Source organism: Cupressus sempervirens, chromosome 7 (genome assembly GCF_028749045.1).
Source record: "Cupressus sempervirens isolate cs-2001-9-10 chromosome 7, ASM2874904v1, whole genome shotgun sequence".
In the NCBI taxonomy this organism is placed as follows: Eukaryota; Viridiplantae; Streptophyta; class Pinopsida; order Cupressales; family Cupressaceae; genus Cupressus; species Cupressus sempervirens.
Genome location: NC_143124.1, coordinates 500,159,467 through 500,172,775, shown reverse-complemented (window position 1 = coordinate 500,172,775; position 13,309 = coordinate 500,159,467).

Sequence of the window (13,309 nt, the reverse complement as noted above, 5' to 3'; positions counted from 1 at the left end):
CCAAGAACTAACATGAAAATGATTAGAAGTAGCATGCAACCATAAATTTTGACATGCAGCTGATTAGAAGCAACATGCAATCATAAATTATGACATGCAAGATTTGGGTAGTTCTCAAAACTGAAATGCAAGATCTGGGTAGTTGTCAAAACTGACCTGCAAACTTCTACAAACCCTCAGGCTGGCAAGATCATGGCTTTGATACCACTGAAATGTCCCCTTTTCTGATTTGATATGGTATTTCACACCTCTAATCAGATTTTCAAAATCAAACAACTGCTATCACAAAGATCCACCAAATTTCTCAAGAAACCCCAAATCGAGTATGCCAGAAATTGTGCCAAAAGCTTCACAGCTTCACCAATTATTAATAAATCTGAAAGTGGACATTTTCACAGAAATTTCAGCAGCATAACAGCCTACAAAATGACATTTCCAGATCCGTATAACCTTTACACAACAGTTCTCAAATGTAGGACAAAAACTATGCTCATCGAGCTCCCGAAATTAACACAAAAATGTCCGAAAACACCACAAAAACACTAATAAACTATCTCAAAAGTTTAATCACGTCCCAATACATATATTCAGCTCTATTTTAACGGCTTAAAGTCTGAAATACAACAGCAACCAAAACTGATATGAAATGCTCAACTGAAAACACTAAACTCATGCAAAAAACACACCCAAAAACCCACAAATCTACACTGTTCAGCACAAAGGCAAACTCTGTATGAGCATGCACATGGAATGGCTTCAAACTCCCGTCCTTAGCCTTCCTGGTAACCTGCAAACTCCCGTTCTTGGGTCTCCCTGGAAACCTGCAAACTCCCATTCTTGGGTCTCCTTCTCCACAGGTTTGGCAGCCTTTGAAGAATAACAAAGAATGAGCGAAAATCAAGTTCTGGAATGTGCCCAAAATGCCTCCAAACCCCTTAAAAGAGGGCATAACTGTAACTCACGTCCAAGAGAGGTTAATGAAACATATTTTAATAATAATTTTTATTTATTAGTCCAACGGTTTCCAAAGATTAACTCCCTTTTTTCGAAACTTCACTTTCTTGGGCCTGCCTGCCTTAGCAAAGATTATTATTTTTTAATTATTTGAAAAGGGGACATGACAACTTGTGAAGAAATTTAGTGCTTATTGCATGTTAGGGCAGCAAACTCTTCTTGCATACATTGTATTTGTTCTACCAACTCCTAATAGGGTTGAAGCTTTTAACAGGGCCTAGTCCTCTAACAAGAACTCCAAACACTATATGTACTTCATAGACTCCTAACAAGATCAATATCCTTAAAATGATTATTTTTGTTTAGTGGATCATCTTGTGGGTATCATCCCCATGGGGTTTTCCTTTAGCCAACATTTTCCTAGTTAACAAATAATGGTGTTATGAGTTCTCTCTATGTATGGTTATATTTACTATCTAGCATTGTTGGTTTACTTTCATATGCAAGTTATCAAGTAATTAACAATATTTAGTTGTGGAAAAAAGCTTGTAGAATCACCCCCCTCCCACCCCTTCCCCCTCCCCCACTTTCAGTATTATCTATTTCTTTTATAGTAAGTTGTAGATTAGGTAAGTCTCGGGACACTATCAGTAGGTTAAAATATTTTGACTTGTACCTAATCGAATATTCTAATTCCAAAATAGTTGTACCATTTTCTTAAATTTTCATTCACGGTGTAATGATATTTTAGTGCTAATAAACACAATTTCAAAGAAAGTCCCTTACACAACCTATAAAGTAGAAAATGGAAAGAGAAGGAACTTGTATCTATCATTTGTAATTGTATCTCTATGTATTTTTGTGCCTTCCAGACTATATCATAGTATGTTCATTTTTTTGTTATCAAGTCTCATTAGGAGGGAATACATGTTCATTTACATTGGATTAATTTGTTCACAAGCAGTATTGCTCAATAAGAAAGATATTCATTTTATTCTTTTCAAGGACTTAAGAAAGATTCTTCCACTTTAACCTTGAAGGTCAAATTTAGGTTATTTATATATTTACTTTAAATTTTTTAATAAAATTAAGATTTATTTTTTAAAAAAATTAATTTAATAATATTAAATCTAATATATTATTTTAATATTCAGATTTTACAATTAAAGAGATATATATTTATCTATATATGATTAATTTTTTGCTAGGTGATGCACCGAAGTCAAGATTAATTATTATTTGTTAAGTTTGAATAGTCTCAAACCAAAGAACCTCCTAGATGAGAAGATCACAATTTACTTTGATGTTCTACATGATATTGTTTATTTGGTGATATATAATTATTATATATGTTATCAATAGATTATATTAATGGTTTAACAATTTAAATTAATTTTTAATATGATATTGTTAAATTATTATTATAATAAAAAAAGAGTGTAGAATACAATGATAAATTGTGAGTGTCTCATTTGAGAAAGCTTTTGCTCGAGTCTACTCAAACATAAAAATAATTGATATCTATTAATAATAAATAGTCTTGAATTTGGCCGTGAACAATGATTGTACTTTCTACTTTCTTAGTTTGAAAACGGTTCAGATACTCTGAATTCGGTGTGTACGAAGAGAGCTGGAGATATCCCACCGACAATATCGCCGAAGGTTTTCATGCAATTATTATGGTAGTCCTTTAGGTCGCTGCCTCGTCATTTCCTCGTAGAATTTAATGTGATTCGATTCAAACAATATGGATGCTTCACATAAGCTAAACAAGAGTTGTAAAATGAATAGCGCATGAATAATGATAAAGATTGATTTCTGTAGAATATCTTAGGGTTAGTTTTGGTTTGGTTATGAAGGTAATGTAAAGTCGATTCTTTTAATAATAACGGTATTTGTATCTTTATTAGTGATGAGAACAAAAGTAGTATGAGATTTGAAGAGCGCTAGTTTACAAATGGCAGCTGTATATAGCATTTTTAATGGAGAATTAACAAATCGTTAAACGTAACATAACTTTTTCATGATGATTCGGCAACGGCTACCCAGCCAGTTATTTCGACTGGCTGGGTATGGCATCCCCCATCCTTATGCCATCCGTTCGTCCGGCAACGCTGTACTCTGACGGATATTGACAATGGCGACTCATGCCCTCTGTGCTCTGATTTGACGTGGACGCGTACCACTTAACTTCTCCCCCTTCTTTCTCCGAAACCACCCAATGGGTTCGAACCCCACCAACTACGGTCACAAAGTCTGGACATAATACAATACAGAATGAGAAAGAATAATGCACGAATAAAAAATTGTGTGTTTGAAAAGAATATACGGGTAGAAAGTATCCTTGAGAAGAAAACTCAAATAGCCTAGTATGGAAACTTTGCGTCATACTGCAAGGTTGCTGTCGGCAAGGTTTTTCAATCATTAATTTATTAGTTTATTCATCAAAAAAGAAGAGATTTTGTTTTAAACGAAAACGTGATAAGAAAAACGATACTATAATTTTAGTTTTACTTTCTATGGATATACAACATGGAGGGAATAATATTTGTTTAGAGAAATACGGAAATGGAAAAATACCATTCATAATATTTAATTGTAGAGGATAAAAGTGTCTTCTATAATACTTTAATTTATGTCTGATTTTATTATTAGTTAAGTACAATTTGATGATGGTTTGACATACAAATTTGGTTCAACTGTTCCATGAATTTGATGAATTAAACCATATGGCTTCTTAGATGAAGGAGGTTTTGTAGCTTAGTGTATGCTTACTCCCATCGTTGTAATCCTCAATATAAAAGCTAAGATTAAGGAGATTAGATTTTCATAATCTATTGTATTTATCGTTTGTTGTTTTTGGTTTTGATATTATGTGATTTTTTTGTATCAATGTTTTGTATCACACTTCATGATTAATCATCAAGATGAAATAGTGCATTAAAAGAAAGATAAAAGGTTGCAATGTCGTATATAATGACTTTTTTTTTCTTTTTTTTTAAATAAATGTTGTCAATATTTGAAGTAATATAAAGTTTTAAGTATATATGAACATATCTCTGTATACATGCCTCTCTCTCTCTCTCTCTCTCTCTCTCTCTCTCTCTCTCTCTCTCTCTCTCTCTCTCTCTCTCTCTCTCTCTCTCTGTGACACACACCCACACCCACCCACCCACACACACTCTTCTTGGTTGTATATAGGTATATATATGTTTATATATTTGAATACAATTGTAAATTTGTATTGTAACTATATTTATACACATAAAGTCTTATTTCCTTTGAAACATTATTGTTGTCTATTGGTTCCTATATCATGTCACTTCCTATCTCTACTTAATTTTTTAAGATCTATAGTTTGTATATATTTATGTATTTATATATGTTTGTATACGTTTTTTTTTCTGATATTAAGTAAACTTATTCTAATATAGAGAGGTTCATTTAAATATATTATGAGTATCCATAATGCAAAAAGGGAATGGTGTTCACTAATCAATATCATTAAATGGTATTATATGGGTAATATGCATGTGTTTTTTTTAAAACTTATGTATTTAAACTTCTTATTGTTTTAAGATTCAATTTAACATAATGTAATGATGTATATTTCTATGTCCAATCTTTGTGTACTTGTATTTTGGACTAGGGCACTCTTTATATAATGGTGTGTATTTCTATTAAGAAGTTTCTTTGTTCAATCTTTATGAACTTTTGTCTTAGACTAAGCATTACTTAATGTAATGATGTGCATTTATCTTAAGAGTTTCTTTGTCCAATCTTTAAGAACTTTTATCTTTGATTATATCTTACTTTAAGAAAAAATCTTGTACACGATTGTTTGACCAAGTATGCTCCCTTTTCTCTAAATTCAAATTTCCACATTCCAAAATTAACGATCCTAAAACATCACCATTATCCATTGATATACTTGCCACAAATTTAAAAATATTCATTTAAATTTGTGCATTTAAATGTATTATTCAATAAGACATACAAATTGTCAAAAACACATCTTTTATACTAATTGGTCATTCTCATTTTATTGGTGATCTAAATTTTACCCTATAAGATAGACATGAATTAGTTCAATTAGACAATCAAGTAAAAATTATAATCAACCTACAAGTAATTTAGGTCAAGTGATAAACTAGGTGCTAATCTTTCATTGTATTAGTTCCATCAAGCTTAGGCTAGTGCTTCTTTAGGATTTTATGAGGCAACTAAGGATAAATGAGATATTTATATTGGTAAAAAAGACAAGCTTTTAGGCACCAATTGTTTTTAGTTTATTTAATCACTAATTATTTTCTCTCTTCTAGATTGTTGAAGTAAATTATAACTTGCAAGCATGTTCATTGTTCATTTAAAACAAAGAATAAAGAATTTACAAAATAAGGTTATGGTCAATTATATTTTAGACTAGTGTTTAAATTAATGAATGATAAATTCTACTTCTAAAATATGAACAATAGAAAGGTAAATCATTCAATTTATGAAGAAAGAAAAAAAATAAAGAAAAAACATAAAGAAAAATTCAAAAATATATAGATCTCTTGAAACACTTTTTAAAACAAACCATTATATTTTAATTTCTTTCAAAGTACTATTTACAATATTAGTTACAAGACATTAATGAACTCATTTGTCTCATTCTTAAACTGAGTATTAGTTACAATATTAGTTCATTGAGTATGATTCTGAAACTGAAACATTGATGGTAAAATATCACAACAAAATCACACTTAGAGAAGCATTTACACTGCATAACATTCTTAAAAATTAAAAATTTAAAAAATATTATTTATGAAAATATATTGAATCACTTAATTGAAATTAGAATTATTAATATGAAAGAAATAAGATATATAATATACTTTATTTACTCTTTGAAACTGAATTGAAGTTAAATCAAATATTCAAGTAAAATAAATTTCGAAAAAAAACTTTCAACCATAACAAATTTAAGATTGATGTGATACTAAGATTTTAAAACAAACAATAAAGAATCTTGTTAATTAATTAATTTAGATATATTTTATGAAATGTTTATCTTTGTATGCTAATTGGTGTAAGTATCACATGTCAAGTAGTATCACATTTCAATAAGTGCTATTTTTTTTTTGTTTTAACAAAATTGGAATATCATAAAAGATTATAATAAATAAACTAGTTCAAAGAAAACTCCTGAGGGAAAGAAACATAAAGAAAACCCTCATTCATTACTCATAATATACAAGATGTGCAAAGTGTAATGCCTAAACTAAAATTGTCGACAAAACCAAATGGTTTGCCTTATATCCTCTAGATATTCAAACTCGCACCACATATTGGAACACTAATGAGGCTTTACAAAACAACCATATAAAGTGCCAATACAAATATAATCATAATTCATTTATATAAAGTTTGATAAACTATAATAATTATCTCAAGATTAATTAATTAATTGAGAGAGAGAGAGAGAGAGAGAGAGAGAGAGAGAGAGAGAGAGAGAGAGAGAACAATATGACTTATTAAAAGTAATTGACTAGTTATCAAAAATAAGAGGTGGAATTTCCATGTGCATACGAGTGGTCTAATTTCAATGAGTGTTATTATTTTTTCTTAACAAGAGTAGAATATCACCATATATTATAATAAATAAATTGGTTCAAAAAGAGCTCGTGAGGGAAAGAACAAAAAAGAAAACCCTCATTCGTTACTCATAATATTCAAGATGTGTAAAGTGTAATCCCTAAACTAGAATTGTTAAGAAACCCAAAAAGCTTCCCTTATATCTTCTATATATTCAAACTCTAACCACATATTGGAACACTAATGAGGCTTTATAAAATAGCCATATAAAGTGCCTGTACAAATATAATCATGAATACATTTATATAAAGTTTTATAGACTTTAATGATTGTCTCAAAATTTATTGGCCATAGTGCTCCATATAGATATCATCAATACCTACAAAATGAACGAGTTAGTTATAAAATTCATTTAAGAAAAAGGTCTTAGAAAATTGAATATCATTTCATAATTTCCTTACCATCTCCACTTGTTGTGTTTTGGTTAAGATCAATAGAAAAGGGCAACCCATATTGTTGGTTAGTTTGTTGATCATCTAATACAACAATGCACATTTAACACATCCATTTAGATAAAATTAAATTATAAACTAAAAACTCAAATATAATTTCCATTTTTTTTTTCTATCATAACTAAATTCTAAATTAGAATATTGTTCTCATAATCTATATCACATTATGTAACAATAAGAAAAATCAAAATTCCATTACCTCTACAAGTTTGTTGAAATGTTTGAGGATGAATAACCTTTGGCGTTGATGGTTGATCTCCACAAACTACATCTTGGTTATTTGATAAAGCATTAAATGCAATTAGAAATGTGAACTAAATAATTAATTCTAATAAAAATAGTTAATAGTGAGTAAATTACCATCTAGTACTTGTGTGTCATCTATTATTGTTTAGTTCAAATCAATAGAGAAAGGCAATCGACGTCGTGGAGATTCTCCTTGATCAACCAAACCTATATTGACACATGTTCAACATATGAAATAAAAATAACAAGTATTGAGCTATATGTTGAAAATAATAAAGTACTTTTAAATAAATGTACTCACCTTGTTGTGATAGAATAACTCTTTCTCCTTGTATTGCTATGCCTGAACGATTAATGACTTTTTTTCCCTTTTTCTTTTTAGAGCGTATGGAGTGGAATTGAAAAATTTCACTTAAGTTTTGAGTCATAGGATTTTATTTTTTATGAAAAGATCGACGCTTATGCATTTTACTTGGACTAAACCATGGTGTCTTTTGCTTCATAGGCATGTTCTCTGAGCCAGGAATTGATTCAAAATTGGAACTTGAAGCAAGAGATGCATGTATCTCATTTCTAAATCTCCCAACATGTTGAATGAATATTTGTTTTCCATATTCTTCTCTAGTTGACAAATTTTGAATAAATGAATTTACATAATCAATGCAATTTTGAAGTTCATCGTCAGAAGTATCAAATGATCTCACACAATCTGTAGTAAAAAAATAAAATTGTAAAGTCAAAATACTATTTTAAAAGACTATATATTTCTTAAGAAAAAAATTTGTATTAAATCTTACTAGTTCTTTCATCTTCACAAATGTTGACTCCAAGGACATCTTGATCTTCTGAAGGTATAAAACCATCTGCAATTGGAAAAAAATCACTTAACTTTTTGATCCATAAAATAATTTAATATCTACTTGTAAACACACATTCTTATTACCAATGTTATAGTTTTTATGACCAAAATTTCCTCCAACTTTGTCGCAATCCTCAGCCAATGCGGTAACATCATCTGTATTCAAGATCAGTTTAATTAGGTCTTAACAATATAATAATCGATTGTATAAAATAAATTATTAAAATTATCTCTCAAATGATACTTACCAACCACTTGACCTTGCTAGTTTATATTGGTTCTCTTTAGTAGATCTAAAATCTTTAGCACATATTTGCATGTGTTACCTCTTTTTGCCCACTCACAATCACACACTTGCAAATTTGGTCCAAATTTTCTTACAAGATACCATTTGGTTGAAATGGTTTGACTTCTAACTTTAAATGTATCAGGAAGGTCATATAGGTAGCAATCTATATCTGCTATTCTTTTTGATCTCTCTAAAGAAGTTAGGTAGTATCTCTCCTTTTTGAAGTTGGTTAGAAACCTAGATAACTACAAGTATCTCTTATATTTATAGTATGGCTCTACCCTATGAAGAAGAAAATGAATGAGCCAATCCATTCTCCTTGTGCATTTTCTAGAACAGTCGGTCAAGTAGTGACTCTTGATATGAATGTGGTATAACTCTATGGAAGCATTAGTCTCTTGATTCGCATGAGAGAAACCTCTAAAGTTTTTTGCCCACATTTCTATGCAAAAAAGTATGATAATGTCTTAGAATATATATAATAAAAGAACCAAGCAATAAAAATTTTAAAAAAATAATGTAACGAATAATGTGTATGATTTTACCAATGCGTCTCTCATCATGACACCAAGTCTTTCGGAAGTAATCAATAAACTCTTTTTGTTTTTTGAATTCCTCCATAAATTGTTTTATTAGATGAGTAGTGACATATCCATCATCACTCATGGCATACATTATCTCACCTAGTCTAGTGAAAATATTTGTTCCAACATCCTTATTCCTTAAAAACCTATAATAAAAAATATAATATCAAGCTATGATGTTAACAAAATAAATTTACATGAATTTTAAGAAGAAATGACTCACTTGTAGACATCTTAAAATGACTCACTTGTAGACATTCTTTAGCCATGCCCTACGTACATGCCAGATACATAAAAGTACTCGACAATTGAAGGACAATCTACAAGTTACATTATAAGTATTAATAAGTAGCATTCAAACACAATCAATTATTCAACTAAAATTATATGTTTAAATAATGAAATGTATAGTTTTAAAACCTATATATCAAATATAATTGGAGGATTATCAAACCTAATTGCTTCAATCTCGGCACTAGCATCATCAGTCATGAATGCATTGACTTGCCAATCTTCTTTATATTGCTTGCCTCTTTTGTAAACTTCTGCTAGCCACCCATGTATATCATCAACTTTATTTCTTGATGATATGGCCCATGCAATAGGTACGCCGACCTCTTGTTCATAAAATACAAGTAATGCATATAAGGGTATGTGCAGGATCATGGTGTACCAAACTATGGCCTTAAGTGGCAGTGAAAAACCAGCAAATCAGGGTTATGTCAACTTGACACATAATTTTAAAGTGGTTCTGGACTTTATATCAAAAATTTGTAAGAAAATGATCTGTAGAAAATTGAATCTAGTTTCTAAAATACAAGGCCTTATCTAGAGAAAAAATTATTTGATTGGTCAAAAGTTTGGATTTTAATGTAGTGCTACAAAAATTTCAGGGCAAAAATAAAAAGTAGGTGTATGTCTGACCATCTTAATCATAATCAAATGATAATATTTTTAAATATAATTTTAGATATAAAAAGTATACTCATGCCTAGATGTGACACATATTTTTGGCAATTTTTATTCCAAATAAATAATTAATTATGAATTTTCTACTATACTATTTTCACAATTAAAAAACTCCCGTGTCTGACCACCTTAACTAGTTCAAAAAAAATCAAAATTAAGTTTTTTTTTTTTTTCTTATACTATTCAAAGCATAGAATGTGACACATCTTTTGGATTTCACAAATCTTATACGATTTGAAAGTTATAGCTATTTTTCAACCAGTATGTCAATCAACACTTTGTAGCTAACTCCATTAGAAAATAAGTAATAATTACTTATTGAACTCATAATTTGACAAAACTTACATTTATGAAAAGCTAAGAACATTATTAAGAAACCCTTTTCATTACATCAAATTTTGGTTTAAAAAAAGTCGTCAGCTACATGCTTGAAGTAAAAAACACATAAGAACATGCCAAAAACACATTTTCAGGATGTTTTAAAGATGACCATATAAGGTTGGTATTGAAAGATATAATAGGAATTACAAAGGTATTAATTGTTTTCATTTAGTATCAGGATGGGTGGGAAAAAAGTGGGAATAGATTTTGAAATTCTTTGAGGCATTTCAGAATTACATATTTTTCAGATCACCACTTTTTGGCACACCATGATCCTGCACATACCCATAACTCATACTGCACATGAAGAAATCAATAAATTAAGTTTTTAGATTAATTTTAGATGAACTAAACTAAAATATATTAATATAGTTGACATTGGTATACTCACAGCATATTTATTTGTTGAAAAAGTGGAATCCATTGCTATAATAGAGTTATGTGAATGTCTCACCATCATCTCTCGCATCCATGGTGTTTGAATACCTATGAGAAATGGAATGTCTTCTCCACTATTGGGTGTTTTATAGTAGAAGAAGTTGTCTTTCTCCTTCATGTGCCATAAACTTACACTTTTGGCATCATTTTCATTTTTTTGTGATCAAAGGGAATGCACCCTTTTGCATGCATTCATTACATCTTTTCTTAGCAGAAATGTGTCCCTCTTATTCATTAACTTCGTAAGACTAGGATCCAAATAATGTTGCTCACATATTGTGAAAACCCCCACACCCATCAATAACAATGACTCAATATAAGATTTATATTCATTTGACAATCTCGGTGCAACCATACTCGTTGGGTCACCAGAAGGGTCATCCTTTCCATGACAAAATTCACCACTAGCATCTTGATGACTAAACTCATTATAAGTAATGATGGCAACATCTGGTCTTCCATACATAACTCTAACACAAAAGTGTGTTTTACAACCCCTTTTCTTTGCAAACCTTGGTAACCTTTGCATATCTGTTTCAGGTTTTCTTCTATTATCATGAGGTCCAAATGCACAATGATATTTGTATATACATGTACAAATATATTTATACCAATTTATAATCAATAAATTTAAAAAAAATAGAATATTGCACGCTTAATTATTATACTAAATCTAAACAAACCTTGAATATATTTTGGTAGAATGGTTAGTAGGGTTTGTCAAGTTCTTCTCATGATGTTCTTTTTGTACGAATGTTGTTTTTGTACCATCCAATAGACCTTCTCCCTTGACAAAGTGAGAGAGTCTCTCAAGAGGGATAGTAGCACATAAATCCATAACTGCATTATGATGTCCAATAGGTGTCCACTCTAGTTGTGCACTTGAAAAATCATTTCCTTCATTGAGGACATCTTGCACGGGTAGATTGATGAGTGATTGCCATTTAAACTTTGTATCCATTCTGAGGAATATTAATATGGTTAGCAATCCTTAACTTGTTGAAACATGTTAAAAAAAACTAATAGGGATTATTACATATATCCTCAATAAAACAATTAGTATATTGAAATCACAATAAATACAATTATATCCTCGATATGAAATAATTTCACTATACCATCAATGAAATGATTTTGCAAAATTATATTAGAAGTTGATATTATATATTTTATTCTATATTTTTCTAATCTTGTGATCTAGTAATGAGATGCATGTTAGTGCAAGCATAGGACACATGATTCATATTGCCCTAATAAGAAAATTCCTCTTATATAGAAAATGAATTTCTATAATTTCAAAACCTTTACTAGGAAATCATGTTGTCACTTATAAATCTATAGTTAGGGTATGTGCAGGATCATCGTGTGCCAAAAAGTGGCAATGTGAAAAAAATAGAGTTTGAAAATGTCTAAAAGCGCTTCAAAATCCACTTTGATTTTTTTCACCTTTCCAGGTACCAAACCTAGAAAGTAAGGCCCAAGCCTTATCGGATATCCGATATGAGATCCGATATCCGATATTGGCGGCATAAAAATTGGAGGGAAAAGGCACAAAAATTAGAGGGAAAAACAAATTTGTAAGTGATATAACTAATTTCAGTTATGAAATATGTAAAGATATAATATATAATCTATAAATACATAATATAATAACATAATTATTATATATAAAATAATATATAATCTATATATTATATAATAATATTATAATATATAATATTATATAATATTATAATATATAATATTATATAATATTATAATATATAATATTATATATATATAATAATAATAACGTAACGTAAAGATATAATATATAATCTATTAATAAATAATAATATATTATGTTATTATTATTATTATTATCTATAAATATAATATATATTATTATTATTTTTACTATATTTTTATTAAATATAATAACCTAATATATTATATATATGTTATTAATACATATTATTATTATTATACTATATAAATTATAATCTATAATATATTATTATAATTATTATCATATGTAAATTATAATCTATAATATATTATGTTATTATTATTATAATCTATAAATTATATATATATATATATATATATATATATATATATATATATATATATATATGATTGTTATACTATATTATTATTATTTTTACTATATTATTTCTAGTGGAGTCTTTTATATGAGTCGAAAGGGCTCATAGGATGACCTATGACCCCTTTCGACACATTCCATGATGACATATGTGCCTAAGGGATCCTAAGACCCCTAGGGACATATTAGAATGGTTTATATGGGTCGAAGAGGGTCACAAGATGACCTATGAACCCTTTCGACATATTACAAGATTACATTTTTCCCTAGGGATCCTAGGACCCTTAGGAACATATTAGAATCATTCATATGGGTCGAAGGGGGTCATAGGGTGACCTATGACCACCTTCGACACATTCCATGATGACATATGTCCTTAGGGGTCCTAAGACCCCTAGGGACATATTAGAATAA